Raw genomic sequence first — 6,719 nt, 5'->3', positions numbered from 1 at the left:
TCAAAATCATCTGAAACTGTCAGTAAATGAAAGTTTTAAAGCGCTGTCATACCACAAGCCTCTGGAAACAACTCATTTAGTTTCTCAGTTAGTGTTCTTGTGTTCTTATTGAACAGAACATTAGTCTCAGCTCAAGTTGTGTCCCAGTTCAAATTCCAGATCTAGACCATCACCTAGCTCAATGTTTCTCGAATAGGGGTACGGTCACCCCTGGAGGTACGTGGCAATACTCCAGGGGGGTACGTGAGAGTTAAGAAAAAACAATTAAAGGTATAGTCTGTAATGTTGGAGAGCTAGCAAGATTTGAAAGTGGCACCTCCTCTAAGCCCCGCCCCCTCCTCCCCCTCCCGTCAGCGCTCCGTCCAAAGCCACACCCCCACAAACTTTGGGGAACGCGCATTTGCAGGAGTCGAGTTTTCCAGGACATTTTGGACAGCACATTTTCAACAAAACTACCCCATGTCTCATTCACCTGTAAGCGAGGCCGGTTTTAGGGGGGGGCAGGGGTGGGCTGTGCCCACCCAAACGTGCGTCCTGCCCACCCAATCAAAGTTATGGGGATCCTTTATTTTTTTATAATTTTATTTTTTTAATTTAATTTTTTTTTAATATCTGTACCGTTTCTGATTGGGTGGGCACTGCGCATCATTTTTAAACACAACAATGTACGCATACCGCAAAAGTTGTGTCTCGGCGGAGGGACCCGACGTCCCAGCAAAATGAGCACAACAGAGAAGTGTTCAGAACAGCACACTGAGCACACACTGAAGGCTGATTTATGGTTCCGCGTTACACCAACGCAGAATGGTGCGCGTTGCCGCGTACCCTACGCCGTAGGCTACGGCGTACCCTACGGCGTAGCCGTGGCAACAGAGCCTGCACGGCACCGCAGCGCACCGCCACCCGCACCGGCGCTCTCCGCCCTCGCCGGGATGGAGACGCCTCCATCCCCACGGACCCCCATACTGGGGAGGTGGTATTTTTGGCTGCGTTTTCTCATTTTCTGCACCATTCTTCAGCAAACGTGACTCAAGTGTGTGAAGTTTTCTGGCAAGATTTTTTATTTTATTTTTTTTTTATTAACATACAGTGCAAACAACAACAGAAGACGACATCAGTTTGTGTGTGTGTGTGTGTGTGTGTGTGTGTGTGTGTGTGTGTGTGTGTAGATAAAGTGATGAAAGTAGATACATAAATTGACAATATTAATTCGAGAGTAAATAAGTTAAACAAATAAATGATTATCATATAGAGTGGTGTAGCACTATACAATATAGAATAATAATATAGTAATATCCTAATATAACATAATTTTTATAAAATTTTATAAAATATTATAACATATAACCAAATTATATCACCATACTATTATATATAACAATATAATAATACTATAGTTTAACATCCCATGAGATTTCATAACTGAATATAATAATAAACTATGAAACAATACATCATGATAATGCCAAGAATAATTATTAGAATTAAAATTAGTAACTTATGTATTGCAATGAGGGGTGAGGTCAGACCGGGGCATCAGGGAAGCGAGCAGGAGGCCCCCACCAGACTCCAGTTGCCCGACCGGGAGCCCCAGCAAGAGGCAGGTAGCAGGTAGGTAGGACGGCAGTGAAAGGAAAGCTCCCCCTCTCTTTTTCATTTTAAGTATTTTTAAAATTTTATATATATATATATATACATTTTTTTTTATTTATTCATTTTTTCCCCTTTCCCCCTTTTTCCGGCAAGATTTTCGACGTGACGAGTGCGCGGAACTTAAAATGAAGGCATCTGATTGGTTCTTTCCCTCCTGCCAATTCTCTGGTCCTCTGACCAATCCGTGCCACTCGGTGCGCAAAAAACAGATGGGAGTTTTTACAGGATTAAAGCTGTCAGAGCGGTCGGATTTTTTTCTTTCCTTTTTCTGAACACATTTTTCACTGGCTACTCTCAGGATGGAAGGACCATTTCACCCAGTATAACAATAAATGTTTTTGAATAAGATTACAGACTATACTTTTAACAATAAGAGCATTATTTCCAATTTGACAAAAGTATTTTACAATAAATAATTTTATATAAGATAAACGTAAATGTATAAGAGTTTATATTTAGTATTTAATCTCAGTACCATCAAAATTATTCCCAAAAGCTTATTCTGGGATGGTTTGATGCACGAGCTTCTCCTGTCATTCACCTGCCAAAACTCCAGTTATGGAGTTATGGTTGTGTCTGTTAACATCCGTAGCTCGCTTGAGTTCCTTTTCAGGAACACATTTGTAATAAACACAGTGATGGTCCAATATTGTTATTTAATATTGTGCAACTTTCAAATATATGTTATATGCCCAAATCTGGAAAAGTACATACCGTATGCACAGAAATGTTCTGGTGTATGAATCTGTGGATATGTTTGTGCCTGACACATTTCTTTGATTCATCCACACTGGCATGGTTATTCAGGGTTCCACTGGCACCTCCTGGTGTCCTACAATTAAAAACTGTGTAAGTGAGTAGAAATACGCAACAAACTTTCACATTTTGTCCAAATAACGATGATAAACATACCAGAAAATGTCAAAAAAGAAGAACAGAATCCCAGAATGGGAAGTTGCTGAACTTGTATGGAACGTGGAGGCAAGAAAAAATATTTTACTTAGTGGTATTTCTTCCAGTGTAAATAGTAAAAGTAAATCTATTGATTGAAAGTGTGTGACAAAGAGGACTGTTACAACCAAAAACGTAATAATGGCCAATAACGTAATAACTGCCAATAACGTAATAATTTTGGCCATTTCAAATGTAATAAGGCCAATAGTGTAATAATGTGCCAATAATGTAATAAAACTTTTGAGCCAATAACGTAATAACTTTTTGCCGATAATGTAATAAGGCATTACATTATTGGCTGGTTATTACGTTATTGGCCTGGTATTAAAAAAATATTACAAAATTATTACATTATCGGCAAAAAGTTATTACATTATTGACTCAAAAGTTTTATTACATTATTGACACATTATTACACTATTGGCTTTATTACATTTGAAATGGCCAAAATTATTACATTATTGGCAGTTATTACGTTATTGGCCGTTATTACGTTTTTGGTTGTAACAAGGAGTTAACCCCACATGAGGAGGTCCAAAGACCTAAAATGTATGAAGAAATATTGTTTTCAAATGTCTCTTGACTTCAGGGGATGTAGAGGAACTTTTTTTGGTGAATAAAAGCAAGTTTTAGGGCCGCTCGGTGGCGCAGTGGGTTAAGCAGCGGCTCATATACTGAGGCTACAGTCCTCCTGCAGCGGTCACAGGTTCGAATCCCGGCCTGCGCACCTTTGCTGCATGTCATCCCCGATCTCTCTCTACCCCTTTCATATCTGCAGCTTGAATAAATGGCCACTAGAGCCCAAAAAAATCTTAAAAAAAAAAAAAAAGCAAAGTTTTACCACTTTATAGTTGAGACCTGTCAATTACAGCGTTGGCATGGAGGTACGCATAAGTCGACACAAAGTTGACTTTAGTTCATCCCGACGTGTTCAACACGACGTAATCATCATTAGAACATGAAAATCCTGGTCTGCACTAAGTTTACCGCATATGAAATGTCCCACCGGGTGAAGTACAACTCTGGACCAACATGCCTGCAGAAAACCCTCTGGTCTGAAGGAGCTCTTTTCTCAGATACAGTTGAACTACAGAGGAATAGATACCGTCTTACAGTACATCACCGCAGAAGAACCACATCCAGAGCGACACAAACCAGAAACCCTGGATAACAGAAGATGTCCATCCCTCAAATTTCATGATGAGGGTTTTAAGCCACAGGACAAAACCCTTTACTCCACTCTGAGAACCGAACTGAAAGAGACATCAAAAACACTTTACGTGAGAAAGAACTGAAGAGCACTTAGTGTTGAACAATTCCAAGCTGATGTGGACCCCCGGTAACTTACCAACTCCAGGGGTTGGACCATGACTGAATCTAACAACACTGCTTCACTGGCAGAGGAGCACATCTGCTTCTTTGTAGGTCAAAAGTGAAAACGCCTCTTGCTCTTGTCCCTGATGTAGGAACCCAACTACTGGACAGGAACATGAGGTGTGGTAGTTGTTCAGGAAAGTGAAGCCATAGAAGCCTTCTGGCCTCGCTGGCTTTCTTAGAGATACTGAGCATGGGCCCTTGACCTTGCTGGTGTTAAACTAAAGGCAACCTGGACCTGGACCTTGCTCAAGTCACAGACCCCGTCCACACGTAGCCGGGTATCTGCTAAACCGAAGATATTTTCCTACGTTTGGACCTGTCATCCACATGAAAACGCAAATAAACGAATGTTTAAAAAAACTCTGGGCAAAGTGAAGATTTTTGAAAACTCCGTTTATGTAGATGCGTGTAGACGGACACAACCGGAGTTTTGTGTTTTCTAACGTCACATTATGCGCCAAAACAACAACAAATCTGCTCTGACGTGTGACCTTTGTTTACTCAGAACTACAGATGATCCAGCATCTGTTCTCCAAGCTATTTATTAAATAAATGGTCTCTGCTCTGGACCACCGTTTGCGTTACACCAACACAGAGGCTACGCCGTAGGGTACGCAGCGACGCGCACCGTACGCCGGACCCTACGGCGTAGGGCTGCGTCGATAACGCGGCAGCTCCGTGGCGGGACACGGGGGGACTCAGACTCGTTAAGCGAGAAGGAGACGCGCCTGCCGGGGAAGCTGCGCCGCGGAGGCGCAACTTCCCCGGGAGCCGCAGATGATCTACAGGTTTAGAATGCTTATGAATGTGGTCGAAAACGCAGATCTTCGGTTATGTGTGGAAGGGTTTTTTTTTAAAAACGATGTAATGTGGATACAAATTATTTTATAAACGGAGGGGGGGAAATATTCGGTTTTAAAAATACCCGGCTACGTGTGGACGGGGTCACAGTCCCATCCTGGCTAAAATCATCTGTCATCCTTTTAACCTCCAGAAAGCCCAGACAAACCCAGACCTGTTCTCAGTCTAAGGGTGCTTTAACACCTGTGGCCCGTTTGTTTTGTTCCGATTCAGGGGCTGAACCGATACAGTTGTTCTGTTTCTCGTTCGTGGAGTTTGTGTTCACAAGGCAAACGTCTGTACCGTTTCAAAGCTGTTAACAAATTCCATGCGCGAACCAGCTGCTCTCTGATTGGTCAAATGAACGCGGAAGGAGTTTCCTCTTCCGCACCCCGGGATAAACAACACGCCCCTTTCAAACCTGCCCGAATTGAACATTGTTTAATTTCAAACAAAGTTTAATTTGTGCCGTGCTGGGAAGACATCTCGCACGTCCAATAGGAGAGAAGGGGGTGGAGGACCGACTCCTCTCCTTGCGCCGCGGCAGCACATACACAATGAATAGAGTTGTATCGGTTGCTGTGTGGATTATGTTCTCACTCCAAATAAAAAAAATGAACCGTTTCAGGTCTCGATTGGAATCGGGCCGAGACCACCTCTCCTAGGTGATCTCGGAACGCTTGTTTTGTACCGTTTCAGAGCGCGATTGCTGTGTTCACGTATACCAAACGTTCCGATCTTTAGGGGGAAACGTTCCCTGTTCCGGTACAACTGCTTGAAACGGTACAGGTGTGAAAGCACCCTAAGCCTGGTCCAACCTTCTCTTAGCACAGTCAACAGCACAACAAGACCCCTTCACTTTAAAAAAGAAAGTCTATGCTCTGGTAGATCTCACAACAAAGCACTAAGGATATGATATGAGCTACAGCCATGTCAGTTACCGTTTCACTTCAGAGACTGCAACGTAGCCACACCCCTAATTATCCATTCATTTGTTGCTTTATATAATTTTAGCAGATCAGTTTCATAAAAATTCCTCATACAGTTGAAATGTAACTGTTGGAGAAATTCATGTATAATCACTTTAAACAGACTAAATGCTGACCCTTAAAGTCTGAAGTCAAGTGAAAAATGTACGTGTCTCATGTCTCATCAATTTACGTGTCTCATCAGTTTTATATCCTGTTCTTCTGATTTACCCGCGTTTGACCTTAAAAGCTATAGGAGCTATTTTAACTAAAAAGGAAGTGTATGATATTTTGCTATAGTTTCGGTCTTGTCTGGAATAACAAGCGAATTAACAAGCTCAGCACTTTTGCCTAACTCCTGTGTGAAAATGTACTCATGATGTGTAAAAAGTATACGCCCATGTACTGAATAAATTCAAGCTGAAGAGGGAAGCTGATTCGGAGTTGAGCGGAGACACCTCAGTATTCTGAATTCCCCGAGGAGCTCTCTCTCCTTTGCAAAGCTGAAACTTTGAATTGTGTCTGGTTCTCATTTCTTTGTAGGGTAACACGAAATAACCCAACAGTAACCACAAAGACCAAAAACGGTTTTCATACCAGACAGTAAATGTTTATTTCGGCTGTAAAGTTGGACATTTTAACATAAAGGTCCACCAATCCAGACCCCGGTGGTCAGTAGAGGAACCGCAGGTCTGGGTCCAACCTGGCTTATTATATCAGTTCAGGAACAAGACATTTAAGAAGAACACATACACATAAAACAAGAGACAGCTTCGGCTCGACAGAAAGTGCTGCAGTTCATGAAATAAATATAAGAAATAAAAGACATGAGGCTAAAAAAGAATTAAAACACCAAGAGCAGAATTTCCTCCAAGTTAGGAATGGATAAGAGCAATAAGATAAAAACATTGTAAAATACATCGTGCT

The sequence above is a fragment of the Cololabis saira genome, chromosome 14 (genome assembly GCF_033807715.1).
Source record: "Cololabis saira isolate AMF1-May2022 chromosome 14, fColSai1.1, whole genome shotgun sequence".
In the NCBI taxonomy this organism is placed as follows: domain Eukaryota; kingdom Metazoa; phylum Chordata; class Actinopteri; order Beloniformes; family Belonidae; genus Cololabis; species Cololabis saira.
This window is presented reverse-complemented; position numbering follows the sequence as displayed.